The sequence below is a fragment of the Schistocerca serialis genome, unplaced genomic scaffold (assembly GCF_023864345.2).
Source record: "Schistocerca serialis cubense isolate TAMUIC-IGC-003099 unplaced genomic scaffold, iqSchSeri2.2 HiC_scaffold_1357, whole genome shotgun sequence".
Classification (NCBI taxonomy): Eukaryota; Metazoa; Arthropoda; class Insecta; order Orthoptera; family Acrididae; genus Schistocerca; species Schistocerca serialis.
Window position 1 is genome coordinate 1 of NW_026047577.1, and position 25394 is coordinate 25394.

The window sequence follows — 25394 nt, forward strand, 5'->3', positions numbered from 1 at the left end:
GAAAGGCAGTTTGAAAATTGGGCTGGCAGGGGTAGCGACATAATACGAAAACGAAAAAAAAAAAAAAAGGAAGGTAGCCAACAGCACCCAGGTTTCCCAGGTGGTCACCCATCCAAGTACTAACTGGGCCCAATGATGCTTAACTTCGGTGATCGGACGAGAACCGGTGTATCCATCATGGTATGGCCGTTGGCGCGCATCTAATGTAGGAGCACGGCAGAATTCGCGTTCGGCTTTTTTCCCAACACACAAAATGTTAGTTTTCCGCCGCATTTGACGAAAGCACTTCCTTCCGCAACAGCCAGTTCCTCGAGGACGCGTGCGGGGGGCGCGCCCCACCGCCGCGTGTGTGAGACGCACTGCTGCTCGTTGCACCTCCTGTCATTCGCTGGGCGCGTGCAGCCTTCGGCACTAGCGGAGGACGCATCTTGTCCCTGGTGTCCAGCGGAGGGCCTGTGCGGGGTGGTGCAGTGTCGTGCTGGAGGGCGCCACTGGTAGCGATGTGGGCTTCCTCGCCTCGCCTCGCCTCGCCTCACACCAGGTGTCTGCGTAGTTTGCAGTGCATTCACACCATTCCTGTCCCTGTCCGCGTCCCGACTTGTCCCGACTTTGCTCGACTGCCGCTCGCTGCCGCTCGCTGCCGCTCGGGTCGTGGTCCATATGACAGCGCAAGCACGACAAACGTCTGCGGGACGAGACGAGACGACTAAGGAATAAAGTCATGATTACAAACCAAATTTGGAACTCTACACTCCTACACAACAATAGGCGGTGACGTATTTCAGAAATCACCTGCCGATTCGTACAGTTTTGTCGTTTTCAAAGTCTTCTTGGCAAACTTGGTTAGCACATTCTCCCTCAAACCGAGTTAATTACTGCATTTTCGTACCATTACAGTAGTTTAAAAGGCATAAGGAAGCATCTTTGTCACAACAGAAAGGCAGTTTGAAAATTGGGCTGGCAGGGGTAGCGACATAATACGAAAACGAAAAAAAAAAAAAGGAAGGTAGCCAACAGCACCCAGGTTTCCCAGGTGGTCACCCATCCAAGTACTAACTGGGCCCAATGATGCTTAACTTCGGTGATCGGACGAGAACCGGTGTATCCATCATGGTATGGCCGTTGGCGCGCATCTAATGTAGGAGCACGGCAGAATTCGCGTTCGGCTTTTTTCCCAACACACAAAATGTTAGTTTTCCGCCGCATTTGACGAAAGCACTTCCTTCCGCAACAGCCAGTTCCTCGAGGACGCGTGCGGGGGGCGCGCCCCACCGCCGCGTGTGTGAGACGCACTGCTGCTCGTTGCACCTCCTGTCATTCGCTGGGCGCGTGCAGCCTTCGGCACTAGCGGAGGACGCATCTTGTCCCTGGTGTCCAGCGGAGGGCCTGTGCGGGGTGGTGCAGTGTCGTGCTGGAGGGCGCCACTGGTAGCGATGTGGGCTTCCTCGCCTCGCCTCGCCTCGCCTCACACCAGGTGTCTGCGTAGTTTGCAGTGCATTCACACCATTCCTGTCCCTGTCCGCGTCCCGACTTGTCCCGACTTTGCTCGACTGCCGCTCGCTGCCGCTCGGGTCGTGGTCCATATGACAGCGCAAGCACGACAAACGTCTGCGGGACGAGACGAGACGACTAAGGAATAAAGTCATGATTACAAACCAAATTTGGAACTCTACACTCCTACACAACAATAGGCGGTGACGTATTTCAGAAATCACCTGCCGATTCGTACAGTTTTGTCGTTTTCAAAGTCTTCTTGGCAAACTTGGTTAGCACATTCTCCCTCAAACCGAGTTAATTACTGCATTTTCGTACCATTACAGTAGTTTAAAAGGCATAAGGAAGCATCTTTGTCACAACAGAAAGGCAGTTTGAAAATTGGGCTGGCAGGGGTAGCGACATAATACGAAAACGAAAAAAAAAAAAAAGGAAGGTAGCCAACAGCACCCAGGTTTCCCAGGTGGTCACCCATCCAAGTACTAACTGGGCCCAATGATGCTTAACTTCGGTGATCGGACGAGAACCGGTGTATCCATCATGGTATGGCCGTTGGCGCGCATCTAATGTAGGAGCACGGCAGAATTCGCGTTCGGCTTTTTTCCCAACACACAAAATGTTAGTTTTCCGCCGCATTTGACGAAAGCACTTCCTTCCGCAACAGCCAGTTCCTCGAGGACGCGTGCGGGGGGCGCGCCCCACCGCCGCGTGTGTGAGACGCACTGCTGCTCGTTGCACCTCCTGTCATTCGCTGGGCGCGTGCAGCCTTCGGCACTAGCGGAGGACGCATCTTGTCCCTGGTGTCCAGCGGAGGGCCTGTGCGGGGTGGTGCAGTGTCGTGCTGGAGGGCGCCACTGGTAGCGATGTGGGCTTCCTCGCCTCGCCTCGCCTCGCCTCACACCAGGTGTCTGCGTAGTTTGCAGTGCATTCACACCATTCCTGTCCCTGTCCGCGTCCCGACTTGTCCCGACTTTGCTCGACTGCCGCTCGCTGCCGCTCGGGTCGTGGTCCATATGACAGCGCAAGCACGACAAACGTCTGCGGGACGAGACGAGACGACTAAGGAATAAAGTCATGATTACAAACCAAATTTGGAACTCTACACTCCTACACAACAATAGGCGGTGACGTATTTCAGAAATCACCTGCCGATTCGTACAGTTTTGTCGTTTTCAAAGTCTTCTTGGCAAACTTGGTTAGCACATTCTCCCTCAAACCGAGTTAATTACTGCATTTTCGTACCATTACAGTAGTTTAAAAGGCATAAGGAAGCATCTTTGTCACAACAGAAAGGCAGTTTGAAAATTGGGCTGGCAGGGGTAGCGACATAATACGAAAACGAAAAAAAAAAAAAAGGAAGGTAGCCAACAGCACCCAGGTTTCCCAGGTGGTCACCCATCCAAGTACTAACTGGGCCCAATGATGCTTAACTTCGGTGATCGGACGAGAACCGGTGTATCCATCATGGTATGGCCGTTGGCGCGCATCTAATGTAGGAGCACGGCAGAATTCGCGTTCGGCTTTTTTCCCAACACACAAAATGTTAGTTTTCCGCCGCATTTGACGAAAGCACTTCCTTCCGCAACAGCCAGTTCCTCGAGGACGCGTGCGGGGGGCGCGCCCCACCGCCGCGTGTGTGAGACGCACTGCTGCTCGTTGCACCTCCTGTCATTCGCTGGGCGCGTGCAGCCTTCGGCACTAGCGGAGGACGCATCTTGTCCCTGGTGTCCAGCGGAGGGCCTGTGCGGGGTGGTGCAGTGTCGTGCTGGAGGGCGCCACTGGTAGCGATGTGGGCTTCCTCGCCTCGCCTCGCCTCGCCTCACACCAGGTGTCTGCGTAGTTTGCAGTGCATTCACACCATTCCTGTCCCTGTCCGCGTCCCGACTTGTCCCGACTTTGCTCGACTGCCGCTCGCTGCCGCTCGGGTCGTGGTCCATATGACAGCGCAAGCACGACAAACGTCTGCGGGACGAGACGAGACGACTAAGGAATAAAGTCATGATTACAAACCAAATTTGGAACTCTACACTCCTACACAACAATAGGCGGTGACGTATTTCAGAAATCACCTGCCGATTCGTACAGTTTTGTCGTTTTCAAAGTCTTCTTGGCAAACTTGGTTAGCACATTCTCCCTCAAACCGAGTTAATTACTGCATTTTCGTACCATTACAGTAGTTTAAAAGGCATAAGGAAGCATCTTTGTCACAACAGAAAGGCAGTTTGAAAATTGGGCTGGCAGGGGTAGCGACATAATACGAAAACGAAAAAAAAAAAAAAGGAAGGTAGCCAACAGCACCCAGGTTTCCCAGGTGGTCACCCATCCAAGTACTAACTGGGCCCAATGATGCTTAACTTCGGTGATCGGACGAGAACCGGTGTATCCATCATGGTATGGCCGTTGGCGCGCATCTAATGTAGGAGCACGGCAGAATTCGCGTTCGGCTTTTTTCCCAACACACAAAATGTTAGTTTTCCGCCGCATTTGACGAAAGCACTTCCTTCCGCAACAGCCAGTTCCTCGAGGACGCGTGCGGGGGGCGCGCCCCACCGCCGCGTGTGTGAGACGCACTGCTGCTCGTTGCACCTCCTGTCATTCGCTGGGCGCGTGCAGCCTTCGGCACTAGCGGAGGACGCATCTTGTCCCTGGTGTCCAGCGGAGGGCCTGTGCGGGGTGGTGCAGTGTCGTGCTGGAGGGCGCCACTGGTAGCGATGTGGGCTTCCTCGCCTCGCCTCGCCTCGCCTCACACCAGGTGTCTGCGTAGTTTGCAGTGCATTCACACCATTCCTGTCCCTGTCCGCGTCCCGACTTGTCCCGACTTTGCTCGACTGCCGCTCGCTGCCGCTCGGGTCGTGGTCCATATGACAGCGCAAGCACGACAAACGTCTGCGGGACGAGACGAGACGACTAAGGAATAAAGTCATGATTACAAACCAAATTTGGAACTCTACACTCCTACACAACAATAGGCGGTGACGTATTTCAGAAATCACCTGCCGATTCGTACAGTTTTGTCGTTTTCAAAGTCTTCTTGGCAAACTTGGTTAGCACATTCTCCCTCAAACCGAGTTAATTACTGCATTTTCGTACCATTACAGTAGTTTAAAAGGCATAAGGAAGCATCTTTGTCACAACAGAAAGGCAGTTTGAAAATTGGGCTGGCAGGGGTAGCGACATAATACGAAAACGAAAAAAAAAAAAAAGGAAGGTAGCCAACAGCACCCAGGTTTCCCAGGTGGTCACCCATCCAAGTACTAACTGGGCCCAATGATGCTTAACTTCGGTGATCGGACGAGAACCGGTGTATCCATCATGGTATGGCCGTTGGCGCGCATCTAATGTAGGAGCACGGCAGAATTCGCGTTCGGCTTTTTTCCCAACACACAAAATGTTAGTTTTCCGCCGCATTTGACGAAAGCACTTCCTTCCGCAACAGCCAGTTCCTCGAGGACGCGTGCGGGGGGCGCGCCCCACCGCCGCGTGTGTGAGACGCACTGCTGCTCGTTGCACCTCCTGTCATTCGCTGGGCGCGTGCAGCCTTCGGCACTAGCGGAGGACGCATCTTGTCCCTGGTGTCCAGCGGAGGGCCTGTGCGGGGTGGTGCAGTGTCGTGCTGGAGGGCGCCACTGGTAGCGATGTGGGCTTCCTCGCCTCGCCTCGCCTCGCCTCACACCAGGTGTCTGCGTAGTTTGCAGTGCATTCACACCATTCCTGTCCCTGTCCGCGTCCCGACTTGTCCCGACTTTGCTCGACTGCCGCTCGCTGCCGCTCGGGTCGTGGTCCATATGACAGCGCAAGCACGACAAACGTCTGCGGGACGAGACGAGACGACTAAGGAATAAAGTCATGATTACAAACCAAATTTGGAACTCTACACTCCTACACAACAATAGGCGGTGACGTATTTCAGAAATCACCTGCCGATTCGTACAGTTTTGTCGTTTTCAAAGTCTTCTTGGCAAACTTGGTTAGCACATTCTCCCTCAAACCGAGTTAATTACTGCATTTTCGTACCATTACAGTAGTTTAAAAGGCATAAGGAAGCATCTTTGTCACAACAGAAAGGCAGTTTGAAAATTGGGCTGGCAGGGGTAGCGACATAATACGAAAACGAAAAAAAAAAAAAAGGAAGGTAGCCAACAGCACCCAGGTTTCCCAGGTGGTCACCCATCCAAGTACTAACTGGGCCCAATGATGCTTAACTTCGGTGATCGGACGAGAACCGGTGTATCCATCATGGTATGGCCGTTGGCGCGCATCTAATGTAGGAGCACGGCAGAATTCGCGTTCGGCTTTTTTCCCAACACACAAAATGTTAGTTTTCCGCCGCATTTGACGAAAGCACTTCCTTCCGCAACAGCCAGTTCCTCGAGGACGCGTGCGGGGGGCGCGCCCCACCGCCGCGTGTGTGAGACGCACTGCTGCTCGTTGCACCTCCTGTCATTCGCTGGGCGCGTGCAGCCTTCGGCACTAGCGGAGGACGCATCTTGTCCCTGGTGTCCAGCGGAGGGCCTGTGCGGGGTGGTGCAGTGTCGTGCTGGAGGGCGCCACTGGTAGCGATGTGGGCTTCCTCGCCTCGCCTCGCCTCGCCTCACACCAGGTGTCTGCGTAGTTTGCAGTGCATTCACACCATTCCTGTCCCTGTCCGCGTCCCGACTTGTCCCGACTTTGCTCGACTGCCGCTCGCTGCCGCTCGGGTCGTGGTCCATATGACAGCGCAAGCACGACAAACGTCTGCGGGACGAGACGAGACGACTAAGGAATAAAGTCATGATTACAAACCAAATTTGGAACTCTACACTCCTACACAACAATAGGCGGTGACGTATTTCAGAAATCACCTGCCGATTCGTACAGTTTTGTCGTTTTCAAAGTCTTCTTGGCAAACTTGGTTAGCACATTCTCCCTCAAACCGAGTTAATTACTGCATTTTCGTACCATTACAGTAGTTTAAAAGGCATAAGGAAGCATCTTTGTCACAACAGAAAGGCAGTTTGAAAATTGGGCTGGCAGGGGTAGCGACATAATACGAAAACGAAAAAAAAAAAAAAGGAAGGTAGCCAACAGCACCCAGGTTTCCCAGGTGGTCACCCATCCAAGTACTAACTGGGCCCAATGATGCTTAACTTCGGTGATCGGACGAGAACCGGTGTATCCATCATGGTATGGCCGTTGGCGCGCATCTAATGTAGGAGCACGGCAGAATTCGCGTTCGGCTTTTTTCCCAACACACAAAATGTTAGTTTTCCGCCGCATTTGACGAAAGCACTTCCTTCCGCAACAGCCAGTTCCTCGAGGACGCGTGCGGGGGGCGCGCCCCACCGCCGCGTGTGTGAGACGCACTGCTGCTCGTTGCACCTCCTGTCATTCGCTGGGCGCGTGCAGCCTTCGGCACTAGCGGAGGACGCATCTTGTCCCTGGTGTCCAGCGGAGGGCCTGTGCGGGGTGGTGCAGTGTCGTGCTGGAGGGCGCCACTGGTAGCGATGTGGGCTTCCTCGCCTCGCCTCGCCTCGCCTCACACCAGGTGTCTGCGTAGTTTGCAGTGCATTCACACCATTCCTGTCCCTGTCCGCGTCCCGACTTGTCCCGACTTTGCTCGACTGCCGCTCGCTGCCGCTCGGGTCGTGGTCCATATGACAGCGCAAGCACGACAAACGTCTGCGGGACGAGACGAGACGACTAAGGAATAAAGTCATGATTACAAACCAAATTTGGAACTCTACACTCCTACACAACAATAGGCGGTGACGTATTTCAGAAATCACCTGCCGATTCGTACAGTTTTGTCGTTTTCAAAGTCTTCTTGGCAAACTTGGTTAGCACATTCTCCCTCAAACCGAGTTAATTACTGCATTTTCGTACCATTACAGTAGTTTAAAAGGCATAAGGAAGCATCTTTGTCACAACAGAAAGGCAGTTTGAAAATTGGGCTGGCAGGGGTAGCGACATAATACGAAAACGAAAAAAAAAAAAAAAGGAAGGTAGCCAACAGCACCCAGGTTTCCCAGGTGGTCACCCATCCAAGTACTAACTGGGCCCAATGATGCTTAACTTCGGTGATCGGACGAGAACCGGTGTATCCATCATGGTATGGCCGTTGGCGCGCATCTAATGTAGGAGCACGGCAGAATTCGCGTTCGGCTTTTTTCCCAACACACAAAATGTTAGTTTTCCGCCGCATTTGACGAAAGCACTTCCTTCCGCAACAGCCAGTTCCTCGAGGACGCGTGCGGGGGGCGCGCCCCACCGCCGCGTGTGTGAGACGCACTGCTGCTCGTTGCACCTCCTGTCATTCGCTGGGCGCGTGCAGCCTTCGGCACTAGCGGAGGACGCATCTTGTCCCTGGTGTCCAGCGGAGGGCCTGTGCGGGGTGGTGCAGTGTCGTGCTGGAGGGCGCCACTGGTAGCGATGTGGGCTTCCTCGCCTCGCCTCGCCTCGCCTCACACCAGGTGTCTGCGTAGTTTGCAGTGCATTCACACCATTCCTGTCCCTGTCCGCGTCCCGACTTGTCCCGACTTTGCTCGACTGCCGCTCGCTGCCGCTCGCTGCCGCTCGGGTCGTGGTCCATATGACAGCGCAAGCACGACAAACGTCTGCGGGACGAGACGAGACGACTAAGGAATAAAGTCATGATTACAAACCAAATTTGGAACTCTACACTCCTACACAACAATAGGCGGTGACGTATTTCAGAAATCACCTGCCGATTCGTACAGTTTTGTCGTTTTCAAAGTCTTCTTGGCAAACTTGGTTAGCACATTCTCCCTCAAACCGAGTTAATTACTGCATTTTCGTACCATTACAGTAGTTTAAAAGGCATAAGGAAGCATCTTTGTCACAACAGAAAGGCAGTTTGAAAATTGGGCTGGCAGGGGTAGCGACATAATACGAAAACGAAAAAAAAAAAAAGGAAGGTAGCCAACAGCACCCAGGTTTCCCAGGTGGTCACCCATCCAAGTACTAACTGGGCCCAATGATGCTTAACTTCGGTGATCGGACGAGAACCGGTGTATCCATCATGGTATGGCCGTTGGCGCGCATCTAATGTAGGAGCACGGCAGAATTCGCGTTCGGCTTTTTTCCCAACACACAAAATGTTAGTTTTCCGCCGCATTTGACGAAAGCACTTCCTTCCGCAACAGCCAGTTCCTCGAGGACGCGTGCGGGGGGCGCGCCCCACCGCCGCGTGTGTGAGACGCACTGCTGCTCGTTGCACCTCCTGTCATTCGCTGGGCGCGTGCAGCCTTCGGCACTAGCGGAGGACGCATCTTGTCCCTGGTGTCCAGCGGAGGGCCTGTGCGGGGTGGTGCAGTGTCGTGCTGGAGGGCGCCACTGGTAGCGATGTGGGCTTCCTCGCCTCGCCACGCCTCACACCAGGTGTCTGCGTAGTTTGCACTCAATTCGCACCATTCCTGTCCCTGTCCCCGTCCCGACTTTGCTCGACTGCCGCTCGCTGCCGCTCGGGTCGTGGTCCATATGACAGCGCAAGCACGACAAACGTCTGCGGGACGAGACGAGACGACTAAGGAATAAAGTCATGATTACAAACCAAATTTGGAACTCTACACTCCTACACAACAATAGGCGGTGACGTATTTCAGAAATCACCTGCCGATTCGTACTGTTTTGTCGTTTTCATAGTCTTCTTTGCAAACTTGGTTAGCACATTCTCCCTCAAACCGAGTTAATTACTGCATTTTCGTACCATTACAGTAGTTTAAAAGGCATAAGGAAGCATCTTTGTCACAACAGAAAGGCAGTTTGAAAATTGGGCTGGCAGGGGTAGCGACATAATACGAAAACGAAAAAAAAAAAAAGGAAGGTAGCCAACAGCACCCAGGTTTCCCAGGTGGTCACCCATCCAAGTACTAACTGGGCCCAATGATGCTTAACTTCGGTGATCGGACGAGAACCGGTGTATCCATCATGGTATGGCCGTTGGCGCGCATCTAATGTAGGAGCACGGCAGAATTCGCGTTCGGCTTTTTTCCCAACACACAAAATGTTAGTTTTCCGCCGCATTTGACGAAAGCACTTCCTTCCGCAACAGCCAGTTCCTCGAGGACGCGTGCGGGGGGCGCGCCCCACCGCCGCGTGTGTGAGACGCACTGCTGCTCGTTGCACCTCCTGTCATTCGCTGGGCGCGTGCAGCCTTCGGCACTAGCGGAGGACGCATCTTGTCCCTGGTGTCCAGCGGAGGGCCTGTGCGGGGTGGTGCAGTGTCGTGCTGGAGGGCGCCACTGGTAGCGATGTGGGCTTCCTCGCCTCGCCTCGCCTCGCCTCACACCAGGTGTCTGCGTAGTTTGCAGTGCATTCACACCATTCCTGTCCCTGTCCGCGTCCCGACTTGTCCCGACTTTGCTCGACTGCCGCTCGCTGCCGCTCGGGTCGTGGTCCATATGACAGCGCAAGCACGACAAACGTCTGCGGGACGAGACGAGACGACTAAGGAATAAAGTCATGATTACAAACCAAATTTGGAACTCTACACTCCTACACAACAATAGGCGGTGACGTATTTCAGAAATCACCTGCCGATTCGTACAGTTTTGTCGTTTTCAAAGTCTTCTTGGCAAACTTGGTTAGCACATTCTCCCTCAAACCGAGTTAATTACTGCATTTTCGTACCATTACAGTAGTTTAAAAGGCATAAGGAAGCATCTTTGTCACAACAGAAAGGCAGTTTGAAAATTGGGCTGGCAGGGGTAGCGACATAATACGAAAACGAAAAAAAAAAAAAAGGAAGGTAGCCAACAGCACCCAGGTTTCCCAGGTGGTCACCCATCCAAGTACTAACTGGGCCCAATGATGCTTAACTTCGGTGATCGGACGAGAACCGGTGTATCCATCATGGTATGGCCGTTGGCGCGCATCTAATGTAGGAGCACGGCAGAATTCGCGTTCGGCTTTTTTCCCAACACACAAAATGTTAGTTTTCCGCCGCATTTGACGAAAGCACTTCCTTCCGCAACAGCCAGTTCCTCGAGGACGCGTGCGGGGGGCGCGCCCCACCGCCGCGTGTGTGAGACGCACTGCTGCTCGTTGCACCTCCTGTCATTCGCTGGGCGCGTGCAGCCTTCGGCACTAGCGGAGGACGCATCTTGTCCCTGGTGTCCAGCGGAGGGCCTGTGCGGGGTGGTGCAGTGTCGTGCTGGAGGGCGCCACTGGTAGCGATGTGGGCTTCCTCGCCTCGCCTCGCCTCGCCTCACACCAGGTGTCTGCGTAGTTTGCAGTGCATTCACACCATTCCTGTCCCTGTCCGCGTCCCGACTTGTCCCGACTTTGCTCGACTGCCGCTCGCTGCCGCTCGGGTCGTGGTCCATATGACAGCGCAAGCACGACAAACGTCTGCGGGACGAGACGAGACGACTAAGGAATAAAGTCATGATTACAAACCAAATTTGGAACTCTACACTCCTACACAACAATAGGCGGTGACGTATTTCAGAAATCACCTGCCGATTCGTACAGTTTTGTCGTTTTCAAAGTCTTCTTGGCAAACTTGGTTAGCACATTCTCCCTCAAACCGAGTTAATTACTGCATTTTCGTACCATTACAGTAGTTTAAAAGGCATAAGGAAGCATCTTTGTCACAACAGAAAGGCAGTTTGAAAATTGGGCTGGCAGGGGTAGCGACATAATACGAAAACGAAAAAAAAAAAAAAGGAAGGTAGCCAACAGCACCCAGGTTTCCCAGGTGGTCACCCATCCAAGTACTAACTGGGCCCAATGATGCTTAACTTCGGTGATCGGACGAGAACCGGTGTATCCATCATGGTATGGCCGTTGGCGCGCATCTAATGTAGGAGCACGGCAGAATTCGCGTTCGGCTTTTTTCCCAACACACAAAATGTTAGTTTTCCGCCGCATTTGACGAAAGCACTTCCTTCCGCAACAGCCAGTTCCTCGAGGACACGTGCGGGGGGCGCGCCCCACCGCCGCGTGTGTGAGACGCACTGCTGCTCGTTGCACCTCCTGTCATTCGCTGGGCGCGTGCAGCCTTCGGCACTAGCGGAGGACGCATCTTGTCCCTGGTGTCCAGCGGAGGGCCTGTGCGGGGTGGTGCAGTGTCGTGCTGGAGGGCGCCACTGGTAGCGATGTGGGCTTCCTCGCCTCGCCTCGCCTCGCCTCACACCAGGTGTCTGCGTAGTTTGCAGTGCATTCACACCATTCCTGTCCCTGTCCGCGTCCCGACTTGTCCCGACTTTGCTCGACTGCCGCTCGCTGCCGCTCGGGTCGTGGTCCATATGACAGCGCAAGCACGACAAACGTCTGCGGGACGAGACGAGACGACTAAGGAATAAAGTCATGATTACAAACCAAATTTGGAACTCTACACTCCTACACAACAATAGGCGGTGACGTATTTCAGAAATCACCTGCCGATTCGTACAGTTTTGTCGTTTTCAAAGTCTTCTTGGCAAACTTGGTTAGCACATTCTCCCTCAAACCGAGTTAATTACTGCATTTTCGTACCATTACAGTAGTTTAAAAGGCATAAGGAAGCATCTTTGTCACAACAGAAAGGCAGTTTGAAAATTGGGCTGGCAGGGGTAGCGACATAATACGAAAACGAAAAAAAAAAAAAGGAAGGTAGCCAACAGCACCCAGGTTTCCCAGGTGGTCACCCATCCAAGTACTAACTGGGCCCAATGATGCTTAACTTCGGTGATCGGACGAGAACCGGTGTATCCATCATGGTATGGCCGTTGGCGCGCATCTAATGTAGGAGCACGGCAGAATTCGCGTTCGGCTTTTTTCCCAACACACAAAATGTTAGTTTTCCGCCGCATTTGACGAAAGCACTTCCTTCCGCAACAGCCAGTTCCTCGAGGACGCGTGCGGGGGGCGCGCCCCACCGCCGCGTGTGTGAGACGCACTGCTGCTCGTTGCACCTCCTGTCATTCGCTGGGCGCGTGCAGCCTTCGGCACTAGCGGAGGACGCATCTTGTCCCTGGTGTCCAGCGGAGGGCCTGTGCGGGGTGGTGCAGTGTCGTGCTGGAGGGCGCCACTGGTAGCGATGTGGGCTTCCTCGCCTCGCCACGCCTCACACCAGGTGTCTGCGTAGTTTGCACTCAATTCGCACCATTCCTGTCCCTGTCCCCGTCCCGACTTTGCTCGACTGCCGCTCGCTGCCGCTCGGGTCGTGGTCCATATGACAGCGCAAGCACGACAAACGTCTGCGGGACGAGACGAGACGACTAAGGAATAAAGTCATGATTACAAACCAAATTTGGAACTCTACACTCCTACACAACAATAGGCGGTGACGTATTTCAGAAATCACCTGCCGATTCGTACTGTTTTGTCGTTTTCATAGTCTTCTTTGCAAACTTGGTTAGCACATTCTCCCTCAAACCGAGTTAATTACTGCATTTTCGTACCATTACAGTAGTTTAAAAGGCATAAGGAAGCATCTTTGTCACAACAGAAAGGCAGTTTGAAAATTGGGCTGGCAGGGGTAGCGACATAATACGAAAACGAAAAAAAAAAAAAGGAAGGTAGCCAACAGCACCCAGGTTTCCCAGGTGGTCACCCATCCAAGTACTAACTGGGCCCAATGATGCTTAACTTCGGTGATCGGACGAGAACCGGTGTATCCATCATGGTATGGCCGTTGGCGCGCATCTAATGTAGGAGCACGGCAGAATTCGCGTTCGGCTTTTTTCCCAACACACAAAATGTTAGTTTTCCGCCGCATTTGACGAAAGCACTTCCTTCCGCAACAGCCAGTTCCTCGAGGACGCGTGCGGGGGGCGCGCCCCACCGCCGCGTGTGTGAGACGCACTGCTGCTCGTTGCACCTCCTGTCATTCGCTGGGCGCGTGCAGCCTTCGGCACTAGCGGAGGACGCATCTTGTCCCTGGTGTCCAGCGGAGGGCCTGTGCGGGGTGGTGCAGTGTCGTGCTGGAGGGCGCCACTGGTAGCGATGTGGGCTTCCTCGCCTCGCCTCGCCTCGCCTCACACCAGGTGTCTGCGTAGTTTGCAGTGCATTCACACCATTCCTGTCCCTGTCCGCGTCCCGACTTGTCCCGACTTTGCTCGACTGCCGCTCGCTGCCGCTCGCTGCCGCTCGGGTCGTGGTCCATATGACAGCGCAAGCACGACAAACGTCTGCGGGACGAGACGAGACGACTAAGGAATAAAGTCATGATTACAAACCAAATTTGGAACTCTACACTCCTACACAACAATAGGCGGTGACGTATTTCAGAAATCACCTGCCGATTCGTACAGTTTTGTCGTTTTCAAAGTCTTCTTGGCAAACTTGGTTAGCACATTCTCCCTCAAACCGAGTTAATTACTGCATTTTCGTACCATTACAGTAGTTTAAAAGGCATAAGGAAGCATCTTTGTCACAACAGAAAGGCAGTTTGAAAATTGGGCTGGCAGGGGTAGCGACATAATACGAAAACGAAAAAAAAAAAAAAGGAAGGTAGCCAACAGCACCCAGGTTTCCCAGGTGGTCACCCATCCAAGTACTAACTGGGCCCAATGATGCTTAACTTCGGTGATCGGACGAGAACCGGTGTATCCATCATGGTATGGCCGTTGGCGCGCATCTAATGTAGGAGCACGGCAGAATTCGCGTTCGGCTTTTTTCCCAACACACAAAATGTTAGTTTTCCGCCGCATTTGACGAAAGCACTTCCTTCCGCAACAGCCAGTTCCTCGAGGACGCGTGCGGGGGGCGCGCCCCACCGCCGCGTGTGTGAGACGCACTGCTGCTCGTTGCACCTCCTGTCATTCGCTGGGCGCGTGCAGCCTTCGGCACTAGCGGAGGACGCATCTTGTCCCTGGTGTCCAGCGGAGGGCCTGTGCGGGGTGGTGCAGTGTCGTGCTGGAGGGCGCCACTGGTAGCGATGTGGGCTTCCTCGCCTCGCCACGCCTCACACCAGGTGTCTGCGTAGTTTGCACTCAATTCGCACCATTCCTGTCCCTGTCCCCGTCCCGACTTTGCTCGACTGCCGCTCGCTGCCGCTCGGGTCGTGGTCCATATGACAGCGCAAGCACGACAAACGTCTGCGGGACGAGACGAGACGACTAAGGAATAAAGTCATGATTACAAACCAAATTTGGAACTCTACACTCCTACACAACAATAGGCGGTGACGTATTTCAGAAATCACCTGCCGATTCGTACTGTTTTGTCGTTTTCATAGTCTTCTTTGCAAACTTGGTTAGCACATTCTCCCTCAAACCGAGTTAATTACTGCATTTTCGTACCATTACAGTAGTTTAAAAGGCATAAGGAAGCATCTTTGTCACAACAGAAAGGCAGTTTGAAAATTGGGCTGGCAGGGGTAGCGACATAATACGAAAACGAAAAAAAAAAAAAGGAAGGTAGCCAACAGCACCCAGGTTTCCCAGGTGGTCACCCATCCAAGTACTAACTGGGCCCAATGATGCTTAACTTCGGTGATCGGACGAGAACCGGTGTATCCATCATGGTATGGCCGTTGGCGCGCATCTAATGTAGGAGCACGGCAGAATTCGCGTTCGGCTTTTTTCCCAACACACAAAATGTTAGTTTTCCGCCGCATTTGACGAAAGCACTTCCTTCCGCAACAGCCAGTTCCTCGAGGACGCGTGCGGGGGGCGCGCCCCACCGCCGCGTGTGTGAGACGCACTGCTGCTCGTTGCACCTCCTGTCATTCGCTGGGCGCGTGCAGCCTTCGGCACTAGCGGAGGACGCATCTTGTCCCTGGTGTCCAGCGGAGGGCCTGTGCGGGGTGGTGCAGTGTCGTGCTGGAGGGCGCCACTGGTAGCGATGTGGGCTTCCTCGCCTCGCCTCGCCTCGCCTCACACCAGGTGTCTGCGTAGTTTGCAGTGCATTCACACCATTCCTGTCCCTGTCCGCGTCCCGACTTGTCCCGACTTTGCTCGACTGCCGCTCGCTGCCGCTCGGGTCGTGGTCCATATGACAGCGCAAGCACGACAAACGTCTGCGGGACGAGACGAGACGACTAAGGAATAAAGTCATGATTACAAACCAAATTTGGAACTCTACACTCCTACACAACAATAGGCGGTGACGTATTTCAGAAATCACCTGCCGATTCGTACAGTTTTGTCGTTTTCAAAGTCTTCTTGGCAAACTTGGTTAGCACATTCTCCCTCAAACCGAGTTAATTACTGCATTTTCGTACCATTACAGTAGTTTAAAAGGCATAAGGAAGCATCTTTGTCACAACAGAAAGGCAGTTTGAAAATTGGGCTGGCAGGGGTAGCGACATAATACGAAAACGAAAAAAAAAAAAAAGGAAGGTAGCCAACAGCACCCAGGTTTCCCAGGTGGTCACCCATCCAAGTACTAACTGGGCCCAATGATGCTTAACTTCGGTGATCGGACGAGAACCGGTGTATCCATCATGGTATGGCCGTTGGCGCGCATCTAATGTAGGAGCACGGCAGAATTCGCGTTCGGCTTTTTTCCCAACACACAAAATGTTAGTTTTCCGCCGCATTTGACGAAAGCACTTCCTTCCGCAACAGCCAGTTCCTCGAGGACGCGTGCGGGGGGCGCGCCCCACCGCCGCGTGTGTGAGACGCACTGCTGCTCGTTGCACCTCCTGTCATTCGCTGGGCGCGTGCAGCCTTCGGCACTAGCGGAGGACGCATCTTGTCCCTGGTGTCCAGCGGAGGGCCTGTGCGGGGTGGTGCAGTGTCGTGCTGGAGGGCGCCACTGGTAGCGATGTGGGCTTCCTCGCCTCGCCTCGCCTCGCCTCACACCAGGTGTCTGCGTAGTTTGCAGTGCATTCACACCATTCCTGTCCCTGTCCGCGTCCCGACTTGTCCCGACTTTGCTCGACTGCCGCTCGCTGCCGCTCGGGTCGTGGTCCATATGACAGCGCAAGCACGACAAACGTCTGCGGGACGAGACGAGACGACTAAGGAATAAAGTCATGATTACAAACCAAATTTGGAACTCTACACTCCTACACAACAATAGGCGGTGACGTATTTCAGAAATCACCTGCCGATTCGTACAGTTTTGTCGTTTTCAAAGTCTTCTTGGCAAACTTGGTTAGCACATTCTCCCTCAAACCGAGTTAATTACTGCATTTTCGTACCATTACAGTAGTTTAAAAGGCATAAGGAAGCATCTTTGTCACAACAGAAAGGCAGTTTGAAAATTGGGCTGGCAGGGGTAGCGACATAATACGAAAACGAAAAAAAAAAAAAAGGAAGGTAGCCAACAGCACCCAGGTTTCCCAGGTGGTCACCCATCCAAGTACTAACTGGGCCCAATGATGCTTAACTTCGGTGATCGGACGAGAACCGGTGTATCCATCATGGTATGGCCGTTGGCGCGCATCTAATGTAGGAGCACGGCAGAATTCGCGTTCGGCTTTTTTCCCAACACACAAAATGTTAGTTTTCCGCCGCATTTGACGAAAGCACTTCCTTCCGCAACAGCCAGTTCCTCGAGGACACGTGCGGGGGGCGCGCCCCACCGCCGCGTGTGTGAGACGCACTGCTGCTCGTTGCACCTCCTGTCATTCGCTGGGCGCGTGCAGCCTTCGGCACTAGCGGAGGACGCATCTTGTCCCTGGTGTCCAGCGGAGGGCCTGTGCGGGGTGGTGCAGTGTCGTGCTGGAGGGCGCCACTGGTAGCGATGTGGGCTTCCTCGCCTCGCCTCGCCTCGCCTCACACCAGGTGTCTGCGTAGTTTGCAGTGCATTCACACCATTCCTGTCCCTGTCCGCGTCCCGACTTGTCCCGACTTTGCTCGACTGCCGCTCGCTGCCGCTCGGGTCGTGGTCCATATGACAGCGCAAGCACGACAAACGTCTGCGGGACGAGACGAGACGACTAAGGAATAAAGTCATGATTACAAACCAAATTTGGAACTCTACACTCCTACACAACAATAGGCGGTGACGTATTTCAGAAATCACCTGCCGATTCGTACAGTTTTGTCGTTTTCAAAGTCTTCTTGGCAAACTTGGTTAGCACATTCTCCCTCAAACCGAGTTAATTACTGCATTTTCGTACCATTACAGTAGTTTAAAAGGCATAAGGAAGCATCTTTGTCACAACAGAAAGGCAGTTTGAAAATTGGGCTGGCAGGGGTAGCGACATAATACGAAAACGAAAAAAAAAAAAAGGAAGGTAGCCAACAGCACCCAGGTTTCCCAGGTGGTCACCCATCCAAGTACTAACTGGGCCCAATGATGCTTAACTTCGGTGATCGGACGAGAACCGGTGTATCCATCATGGTATGGCCGTTGGCGCGCATCTAATGTAGGAGCACGGCAGAATTCGCGTTCGGCTTTTTTCCCAACACACAAAATGTTAGTTTTCCGCCGCATTTGACGAAAGCACTTCCTTCCGCAACAGCCAGTTCCTCGAGGACGCGTGCGGGGGGCGCGCCCCACCGCCGCGTGTGTGAGACGCACTGCTGCTCGTTGCACCTCCTGTCATTCGCTGGGCGCGTGCAGCCTTCGGCACTAGCGGAGGACGCATCTTGTCCCTGGTGTCCAGCGGAGGGCCTGTGCGGGGTGGTGCAGTGTCGTGCTGGAGGGCGCCACTGGTAGCGATGTGGGCTTCCTCGCCTCGCCACGCCTCACACCAGGTGTCTGCGTAGTTTGCACTCAATTCGCACCATTCCTGTCCCTGTCCCCGTCCCGACTTTGCTCGACTGCCGCTCGCTGCCGCTCGGGTCGTGGTCCATATGACAGCGCAAGCACGACAAACGTCTGCGGGACGAGACGAGACGACTAAGGAATAAAGTCATGATTACAAACCAAATTTGGAACTCTACACTCCTACACAACAATAGGCGGTGACGTATTTCAGAAATCACCTGCCGATTCGTACTGTTTTGTCGTTTTCATAGTCTTCTTTGCAAACTTGGTTAGCACATTCTCCCTCAAACCGAGTTAATTACTGCATTTTCGTACCATTACAGTAGTTTAAAAGGCATAAGGAAGCATCTTTGTCACAACAGAAAGGCAGTTTGAAAATTGGGCTGGCAGGGGTAGCGACATAATACGAAAACGAAAAAAAAAAAAAGGAAGGTAGCCAACAGCACCCAGGTTTCCCAGGTGGTCACCCATCCAAGTACTAACTGGGCCCAATGATGCTTAACTTCGGTGATCGGACGAGAACCGGTGTATCCATCATGGTATGGCCGTTGGCGCGCATCTAATGTAGGAGCACGGCAGAATTCGCGTTCGGCTTTTTTCCCAACACACAAAATGTTAGTTTTCCGCCGCATTTGACGAAAGCACTTCCTTCCGCAACAGCCAGTTCCTCGAGGACGCGTGCGGGGGGCGCGCCCCACCGCCGCGTGTGTGAGACGCACTGCTGCTCGTTGCACCTCCTGTCATTCGCTGGGCGCGTGCAGCCTTCGGCACTAGCGGAGGACGCATCTTGTCCCTGGTGTCCAGCGGAGGGCCTGTGCGGGGTGGTGCAGTGTCGTGCTGGAGGGCGCCACTGGTAGCGATGTGGGCTTCCTCGCCTCGCCTCGCCTCGCCTCACACCAGGTGTCTGCGTAGTTTGCAGTGCATTCACACCATTCCTGTCCCTGTCCGCGTCCCGACTTGTCCCGACTTTGCTCGACTGCCGCTCGCTGCCGCTCGCTGCCGCTCGGGTCGTGGTCCATATGACAGCGCAAGCACGACAAACGTCTGCGGGACGAGACGAGACGACTAAGGAATAAAGTCATGATTACAAACCAAATTTGGAACTCTACACTCCTACACAACAATAGGCGGTGACGTATTTCAGAAATCACCTGCCGATTCGTACAGTTTTGTCGTTTTCAAAGTCTTCTTGGCAAACTTGGTTAGCACATTCTCCCTCAAACCGAGTTAATTACTGCATTTTCGTACCATTACAGTAGTTTAAAAGGCATAAGGAAGCATCTTTGTCACAACAGAAAGGCAGTTTGAAAATTGGGCTGGCAGGGGTAGCGACATAATACGAAAACGAAAAAAAAAAAAAGGAAGGTAGCCAACAGCACCCAGGTTTCCCAGGTGGTCACCCATCCAAGTACTAACTGGGCCCAATGATGCTTAACTTCGGTGATCGGACGAGAACCGGTGTATCCATCATGGTATGGCCGTTGGCGCGCATCTAATGTAGGAGCACGGCAGAATTCGCGTTCGGCTTTTTTCCCAACACACAAAATGTTAGTTTTCCGCCGCATTTGACGAAAGCACTTCCTTCCGCAACAGCCAGTTCCTCGAGGACGCGTGCGGGGGGCGCGCCCCACCGCCGCGTGTGTGAGACGCACTGCTGCTCGTTGCACCTCCTGTCATTCGCTGGGCGCGTGCAGCCTTCGGCACTAGCGGAGGACGCATCTTGTCCCTGGTGTCCAGCGGAGGGCCTGTGCGGGGTGGTGCAGTGTCGTGCTGGAGGGCGCCACTGGTAGCGATGTGGGCTTCCTCGCCTCGCCACGCCTCACACCAGGTGTCTGCGTAGTTTGCACTCAATTCGCACCATTCCTGTCCCTGTCCCCGTCCCGACTTTGCTCGACTGCCGCTCGCTGCCGCTCGGGTCGTGGTCCATATGACAGCGCAAGCACGACAAACGTCTGCGGGACGAGACGAGACGACTAAGGAATAAAGTCATGATTACAAACCAAATTTGGAACTCTACACTCCTACACAACAATAGGCGGTGACGTATTTCAGAAATCACCTGCCGATTCGTACTGTTTTGTCGTTTTCATAGTCTTCTTTGCAAACTTGGTTAGCACATTCTCCCTCAAACCGAGTTAATTACTGCATTTTCGTACCATTACAGTAGTTTAAAAGGCATAAGGAAGCATCTTTGTCACAACAGAAAGGCAGTTTGAAAATTGGGCTGGCAGGGGTAGCGACATAATACGAAAACGAAAAAAAAAAAAAGGAAGGTAGCCAACAGCACCCAGGTTTCCCAGGTGGTCACCCATCCAAGTACTAACTGGGCCCAATGATGCTTAACTTCGGTGATCGGACGAGAACCGGTGTATCCATCATGGTATGGCCGTTGGCGCGCATCTAATGTAGGAGCACGGCAGAATTCGCGTTCGGCTTTTTTCCCAACACACAAAATGTTAGTTTTCCGCCGCATTTGACGAAAGCACTTCCTTCCGCAACAGCCAGTTCCTCGAGGACGCGTGCGGGGGGCGCGCCCCACCGCCGCGTGTGTGAGACGCACTGCTGCTCGTTGCACCTCCTGTCATTCGCTGGGCGCGTGCAGCCTTCGGCACTAGCGGAGGACGCATCTTGTCCCTGGTGTCCAGCGGAGGGCCTGTGCGGGGTGGTGCAGTGTCGTGCTGGAGGGCGCCACTGGTAGCGATGTGGGCTTCCTCGCCTCGCCTCGCCTCGCCTCACACCAGGTGTCTGCGTAGTTTGCAGTGCATTCACACCATTCCTGTCCCTGTCCGCGTCCCGACTTGTCCCGACTTTGCTCGACTGCCGCTCGCTGCCGCTCGGGTCGTGGTCCATATGACAGCGCAAGCACGACAAACGTCTGCGGGACGAGACGAGACGACTAAGGAATAAAGTCATGATTACAAACCAAATTTGGAACTCTACACTCCTACACAACAATAGGCGGTGACGTATTTCAGAAATCACCTGCCGATTCGTACAGTTTTGTCGTTTTCAAAGTCTTCTTGGCAAACTTGGTTAGCACATTCTCCCTCAAACCGAGTTAATTACTGCATTTTCGTACCATTACAGTAGTTTAAAAGGCATAAGGAAGCATCTTTGTCACAACAGAAAGGCAGTTTGAAAATTGGGCTGGCAGGGGTAGCGACATAATACGAAAACGAAAAAAAAAAAAAGGAAGGTAGCCAACAGCACCCAGGTTTCCCAGGTGGTCACCCATCCAAGTACTAACTGGGCCCAATGATGCTTAACTTCGGTGATCGGACGAGAACCGGTGTATCCATCATGGTATGGCCGTTGGCGCGCATCTAATGTAGGAGCACGGCAGAATTCGCGTTCGGCTTTTTTCCCAACACACAAAATGTTAGTTTTCCGCCGCATTTGACGAAAGCACTTCCTTCCGCAACAGCCAGTTCCTCGAGGACGCGTGCGGGGGGCGCGCCCCACCGCCGCGTGTGTGAGACGCACTGCTGCTCGTTGCACCTCCTGTCATTCGCTGGGCGCGTGCAGCCTTCGGCACTAGCGGAGGACGCATCTTGTCCCTGGTGTCCAGCGGAGGGCCTGTGCGGGGTGGTGCAGTGTCGTGCTGGAGGGCGCCACTGGTAGCGATGTGGGCTTCCTCGCCTCGCCACGCCTCACACCAGGTGTCTGCGTAGTTTGCACTCAATTCGCACCATTCCTGTCCCTGTCCCCGTCCCGACTTTGCTCGACTGCCGCTCGCTGCCGCTCGGGTCGTGGTCCATATGACAGCGCAAGCACGACAAACGTCTGCGGGACGAGACGAGACGACTAAGGAATAAAGTCATGATTACAAACCAAATTTGGAACTCTACACTCCTACACAACAATAGGCGGTGACGTATTTCAGAAATCACCTGCCGATTCGTACTGTTTTGTCGTTTTCATAGTCTTCTTTGCAAACTTGGTTAGCACATTCTCCCTCAAACCGAGTTAATTACTGCATTTTCGTACCATTACAGTAGTTTAAAAGGCATAAGGAAGCATCTTTGTCACAACAGAAAGGCAGTTTGAAAATTGGGCTGGCAGGGGTAGCGACATAATACGAAAACGAAAAAAAAAAAAAGGAAGGTAGCCAACAGCACCCAGGTTTCCCAGGTGGTCACCCATCCAAGTACTAACTGGGCCCAATGATGCTTAACTTCGGTGATCGGACGAGAACCGGTGTATCCATCATGGTATGGCCGTTGGCGCGCATCTAATGTAGGAGCACGGCAGAATTCGCGTTCGGCTTTTTTCCCAACACACAAAATGTTAGTTTTCCGCCGCATTTGACGAAAGCACTTCCTTCCGCAACAGCCAGTTCCTCGAGGACGCGTGCGGGGGGCGCGCCCCACCGCCGCGTGTGTGAGACGCACTGCTGCTCGTTGCACCTCCTGTCATTCGCTGGGCGCGTGCAGCCTTCGGCACTAGCGGAGGACGCATCTTGTCCCTGGTGTCCAGCGGAGGGCCTGTGCGGGGTGGTGCAGTGTCGTGCTGGAGGGCGCCACTGGTAGCGATGTGGGCTTCCTCGCCTCGCCTCGCCTCGCCTCACACCAGGTGTCTGCGTAGTTTGCAGTGCATTCACACCATTCCTGTCCCTGTCCGCGTCCCGACTTGTCCCGACTTTGCTCGACTGCCGCTCGCTGCCGCTCGGGTCGTGGTCCATATGACAGCGCAAGCACGACAAACGTCTGCGGGACGAGACGAGACGACTAAGGAATAAAGTCATGATTACAAACCAAATTTGGAACTCTACACTCCTACACAACAATAGGCGGTGACGTATTTCAGAAATCACCTGCCGATTCGTACAGTTTTGTCGTTTTCAAAGTCTTCTTGGCAAACTTGGTTAGCACATTCTCCCTCAAACCGAGTTAATTACTGCATTTTCGTACCATTACAGTAGTTTAAAAGGCATAAGGAAGCATCTTTGTCACAACAGAAAGGCAGTTTGAAAATTGGGCTGGCAGGGGTAGCGACATAATACGAAAACGAAAAAAAAAAAAAAGGAAGGTAGCCAACAGCACCCAGGTTTCCCAGGTGGTCACCCATCCAAGTACTAACTGGGCCCAATGATGCTTAACTTCGGTGATCGGACGAGAACCGGTGTATCCATCATGGTATGGCCGTTGGCGCGCATCTAATGTAGGAGCACGGCAGAATTCGCGTTCGGCTTTTTTCCCAACACACAAAATGTTAGTTTTCCGCCGCATTTGACGAAAGCACTTCCTTCCGCAACAGCCAGTTCCTCGAGGACGCGTGCGGGGGGCGCGCCCCACCGCCGCGTGTGTGAGACGCACTGCTGCTCGTTGCACCTCCTGTCATTCGCTGGGCGCGTGCAGCCTTCGGCACTAGCGGAGGACGCATCTTGTCCCTGGTGTCCAGCGGAGGGCCTGTGCGGGGTGGTGCAGTGTCGTGCTGGAGGGCGCCACTGGTAGCGATGTGGGCTTCCTCGCCTCGCCTCGCCTCGCCTCACACCAGGTGTCTGCGTAGTTTGCAGTGCATTCACACCATTCCTGTCCCTGTCCGCGTCCCGACTTGTCCCGACTTTGCTCGACTGCCGCTCGCTGCCGCTCGGGTCGTGGTCCATATGACAGCGCAAGCACGACAAACGTCTGCGGGACGAGACGAGACGACTAAGGAATAAAGTCATGATTACAAACCAAATTTGGAACTCTACACTCCTACACAACAATAGGCGGTGACGTATTTCAGAAATCACCTGCCGATTCGTACAGTTTTGTCGTTTTCAAAGTCTTCTTGGCAAACTTGGTTAGCACATTCTCCCTCAAACCGAGTTAATTACTGCATTTTCGTACCATTACAGTAGTTTAAAAGGCATAAGGAAGCATCTTTGTCACAACAGAAAGGCAGTTTGAAAATTGGGCTGGCAGGGGTAGCGACATAATACGAAAACGAAAAAAAAAAAAAAGGAAGGTAGCCAACAGCACCCAGGTTTCCCAGGTGGTCACCCATCCAAGTACTAACTGGGCCCAATGATGCTTAACTTCGGTGATCGGACGAGAACCGGTGTATCCATCATGGTATGGCCGTTGGCGCGCATCTAATGTAGGAGCACGGCAGAATTCGCGTTCGGCTTTTTTCCCAACACACAAAATGTTAGTTTTCCGCCGCATTTGACGAAAGCACTTCCTTCCGCAACAGCCAGTTCCTCGAGGACACGTGCGGGGGGCGCGCCCCACCGCCGCGTGTGTGAGACGCACTGCTGCTCGTTGCACCTCCTGTCATTCGCTGGGCGCGTGCAGCCTTCGGCACTAGCGGAGGACGCATCTTGTCCCTGGTGTCCAGCGGAGGGCCTGTGCGGGGTGGTGCAGTGTCGTGCTGGAGGGCGCCACTGGTAGCGATGTGGGCTTCCTCGCCTCGCCTCGCCTCGCCTCACACCAGGTGTCTGCGTAGTTTGCAGTGCATTCACACCATTCCTGTCCCTGTCCGCGTCCCGACTTGTCCCGACTTTGCTCGACTGCCGCTCGCTGCCGCTCGGGTCGTGGTCCATATGACAGCGCAAGCACGACAAACGTCTGCGGGACGAGACGAGACGACTAAGGAATAAAGTCATGATTACAAACCAAATTTGGAACTCTACACTCCTACACAACAATAGGCGGTGACGTATTTCAGAAATCACCTGCCGATTCGTACAGTTTTGTCGTTTTCAAAGTCTTCTTGGCAAACTTGGTTAGCACATTCTCCCTCAAACCGAGTTAATTACTGCATTTTCGTACCATTACAGTAGTTTAAAAGGCATAAGGAAGCATCTTTGTCACAACAGAAAGGCAGTTTGAAAATTGGGCTGGCAGGGGTAGCGACATAATACGAAAACGAAAAAAAAAAAAAGGAAGGTAGCCAACAGCACCCAGGTTTCCCAGGTGGTCACCCATCCAAGTACTAACTGGGCCCAATGATGCTTAACTTCGGTGATCGGACGAGAACCGGTGTATCCATCATGGTATGGCCGTTGGCGCGCATCTAATGTAGGAGCACGGCAGAATTCGCGTTCGGCTTTTTTCCCAACACACAAAATGTTAGTTTTCCGCCGCATTTGACGAAAGCACTTCCTTCCGCAACAGCCAGTTCCTCGAGGACGCGTGCGGGGGGCGCGCCCCACCGCCGCGTGTGTGAGACGCACTGCTGCTCGTTGCACCTCCTGTCATTCGCTGGGCGCGTGCAGCCTTCGGCACTAGCGGAGGACGCATCTTGTCCCTGGTGTCCAGCGGAGGGCCTGTGCGGGGTGGTGCAGTGTCGTGCTGGAGGGCGCCACTGGTAGCGATGTGGGC

At 53.6% G+C, this 25394-nt stretch overlaps 28 non-coding genes across 28 annotated transcripts; all 28 read right to left on the bottom strand.

The window, feature by feature from the left end:
• Positions 1 to 75: 75 nt before the first annotated feature.
• On the bottom strand, positions 76 to 194 carry LOC126440276 (5S ribosomal RNA). The gene has a single exon (XR_007581450.1). It is a non-coding gene; the product is annotated as a 5S ribosomal RNA (ribosomal RNA).
• Positions 195 to 1008: 814 nt separating this feature from the next.
• Positions 1009 to 1127, bottom strand: LOC126440288 (5S ribosomal RNA). The gene has a single exon (XR_007581461.1). It is a non-coding gene; the product is annotated as a 5S ribosomal RNA (ribosomal RNA).
• Positions 1128 to 1932: 805 nt separating this feature from the next.
• On the bottom strand, positions 1933 to 2051 carry LOC126440300 (5S ribosomal RNA). Its single transcript, XR_007581472.1, has one exon. It is a non-coding gene; the product is annotated as a 5S ribosomal RNA (ribosomal RNA).
• Positions 2052 to 2856: 805 nt separating this feature from the next.
• LOC126440313 (5S ribosomal RNA) lies at positions 2857 to 2975 on the bottom strand. Its single transcript, XR_007581483.1, has one exon. It is a non-coding gene; the product is annotated as a 5S ribosomal RNA (ribosomal RNA).
• An 805-nt stretch (positions 2976 to 3780) lies between these two features.
• On the bottom strand, positions 3781 to 3899 carry LOC126440215 (5S ribosomal RNA). Its single transcript, XR_007581395.1, has one exon. It is a non-coding gene; the product is annotated as a 5S ribosomal RNA (ribosomal RNA).
• Positions 3900 to 4704: 805 nt separating this feature from the next.
• Positions 4705 to 4823, bottom strand: LOC126440227 (5S ribosomal RNA). The gene has a single exon (XR_007581406.1). It is a non-coding gene; the product is annotated as a 5S ribosomal RNA (ribosomal RNA).
• An 805-nt stretch (positions 4824 to 5628) lies between these two features.
• LOC126440239 (5S ribosomal RNA) lies at positions 5629 to 5747 on the bottom strand. The gene has a single exon (XR_007581417.1). It is a non-coding gene; the product is annotated as a 5S ribosomal RNA (ribosomal RNA).
• An 805-nt stretch (positions 5748 to 6552) lies between these two features.
• On the bottom strand, positions 6553 to 6671 carry LOC126440251 (5S ribosomal RNA). The gene has a single exon (XR_007581428.1). It is a non-coding gene; the product is annotated as a 5S ribosomal RNA (ribosomal RNA).
• Positions 6672 to 7477: 806 nt separating this feature from the next.
• On the bottom strand, positions 7478 to 7596 carry LOC126440263 (5S ribosomal RNA). The gene has a single exon (XR_007581439.1). It is a non-coding gene; the product is annotated as a 5S ribosomal RNA (ribosomal RNA).
• An 814-nt stretch (positions 7597 to 8410) lies between these two features.
• LOC126440271 (5S ribosomal RNA) lies at positions 8411 to 8529 on the bottom strand. Its single transcript, XR_007581445.1, has one exon. It is a non-coding gene; the product is annotated as a 5S ribosomal RNA (ribosomal RNA).
• Positions 8530 to 9318: 789 nt separating this feature from the next.
• On the bottom strand, positions 9319 to 9437 carry LOC126440272 (5S ribosomal RNA). The gene has a single exon (XR_007581446.1). It is a non-coding gene; the product is annotated as a 5S ribosomal RNA (ribosomal RNA).
• An 805-nt stretch (positions 9438 to 10242) lies between these two features.
• Positions 10243 to 10361, bottom strand: LOC126440273 (5S ribosomal RNA). Its single transcript, XR_007581447.1, has one exon. It is a non-coding gene; the product is annotated as a 5S ribosomal RNA (ribosomal RNA).
• An 805-nt stretch (positions 10362 to 11166) lies between these two features.
• Positions 11167 to 11285, bottom strand: LOC126440274 (5S ribosomal RNA). The gene has a single exon (XR_007581448.1). It is a non-coding gene; the product is annotated as a 5S ribosomal RNA (ribosomal RNA).
• An 804-nt stretch (positions 11286 to 12089) lies between these two features.
• LOC126440275 (5S ribosomal RNA) lies at positions 12090 to 12208 on the bottom strand. Its single transcript, XR_007581449.1, has one exon. It is a non-coding gene; the product is annotated as a 5S ribosomal RNA (ribosomal RNA).
• Positions 12209 to 12997: 789 nt separating this feature from the next.
• Positions 12998 to 13116, bottom strand: LOC126440277 (5S ribosomal RNA). Its single transcript, XR_007581451.1, has one exon. It is a non-coding gene; the product is annotated as a 5S ribosomal RNA (ribosomal RNA).
• Positions 13117 to 13931: 815 nt separating this feature from the next.
• LOC126440278 (5S ribosomal RNA) lies at positions 13932 to 14050 on the bottom strand. Its single transcript, XR_007581452.1, has one exon. It is a non-coding gene; the product is annotated as a 5S ribosomal RNA (ribosomal RNA).
• A 789-nt stretch (positions 14051 to 14839) lies between these two features.
• LOC126440280 (5S ribosomal RNA) lies at positions 14840 to 14958 on the bottom strand. The gene has a single exon (XR_007581453.1). It is a non-coding gene; the product is annotated as a 5S ribosomal RNA (ribosomal RNA).
• An 805-nt stretch (positions 14959 to 15763) lies between these two features.
• On the bottom strand, positions 15764 to 15882 carry LOC126440281 (5S ribosomal RNA). The gene has a single exon (XR_007581454.1). It is a non-coding gene; the product is annotated as a 5S ribosomal RNA (ribosomal RNA).
• Positions 15883 to 16687: 805 nt separating this feature from the next.
• Positions 16688 to 16806, bottom strand: LOC126440282 (5S ribosomal RNA). Its single transcript, XR_007581455.1, has one exon. It is a non-coding gene; the product is annotated as a 5S ribosomal RNA (ribosomal RNA).
• Positions 16807 to 17610: 804 nt separating this feature from the next.
• Positions 17611 to 17729, bottom strand: LOC126440283 (5S ribosomal RNA). Its single transcript, XR_007581456.1, has one exon. It is a non-coding gene; the product is annotated as a 5S ribosomal RNA (ribosomal RNA).
• A 789-nt stretch (positions 17730 to 18518) lies between these two features.
• LOC126440284 (5S ribosomal RNA) lies at positions 18519 to 18637 on the bottom strand. The gene has a single exon (XR_007581457.1). It is a non-coding gene; the product is annotated as a 5S ribosomal RNA (ribosomal RNA).
• An 814-nt stretch (positions 18638 to 19451) lies between these two features.
• On the bottom strand, positions 19452 to 19570 carry LOC126440285 (5S ribosomal RNA). The gene has a single exon (XR_007581458.1). It is a non-coding gene; the product is annotated as a 5S ribosomal RNA (ribosomal RNA).
• A 789-nt stretch (positions 19571 to 20359) lies between these two features.
• On the bottom strand, positions 20360 to 20478 carry LOC126440286 (5S ribosomal RNA). Its single transcript, XR_007581459.1, has one exon. It is a non-coding gene; the product is annotated as a 5S ribosomal RNA (ribosomal RNA).
• Positions 20479 to 21282: 804 nt separating this feature from the next.
• LOC126440287 (5S ribosomal RNA) lies at positions 21283 to 21401 on the bottom strand. The gene has a single exon (XR_007581460.1). It is a non-coding gene; the product is annotated as a 5S ribosomal RNA (ribosomal RNA).
• A 789-nt stretch (positions 21402 to 22190) lies between these two features.
• LOC126440289 (5S ribosomal RNA) lies at positions 22191 to 22309 on the bottom strand. Its single transcript, XR_007581462.1, has one exon. It is a non-coding gene; the product is annotated as a 5S ribosomal RNA (ribosomal RNA).
• An 805-nt stretch (positions 22310 to 23114) lies between these two features.
• On the bottom strand, positions 23115 to 23233 carry LOC126440291 (5S ribosomal RNA). The gene has a single exon (XR_007581463.1). It is a non-coding gene; the product is annotated as a 5S ribosomal RNA (ribosomal RNA).
• Positions 23234 to 24038: 805 nt separating this feature from the next.
• Positions 24039 to 24157, bottom strand: LOC126440292 (5S ribosomal RNA). The gene has a single exon (XR_007581464.1). It is a non-coding gene; the product is annotated as a 5S ribosomal RNA (ribosomal RNA).
• An 804-nt stretch (positions 24158 to 24961) lies between these two features.
• Positions 24962 to 25080, bottom strand: LOC126440293 (5S ribosomal RNA). Its single transcript, XR_007581465.1, has one exon. It is a non-coding gene; the product is annotated as a 5S ribosomal RNA (ribosomal RNA).
• Positions 25081 to 25394: the final 314 nt, after the last annotated feature.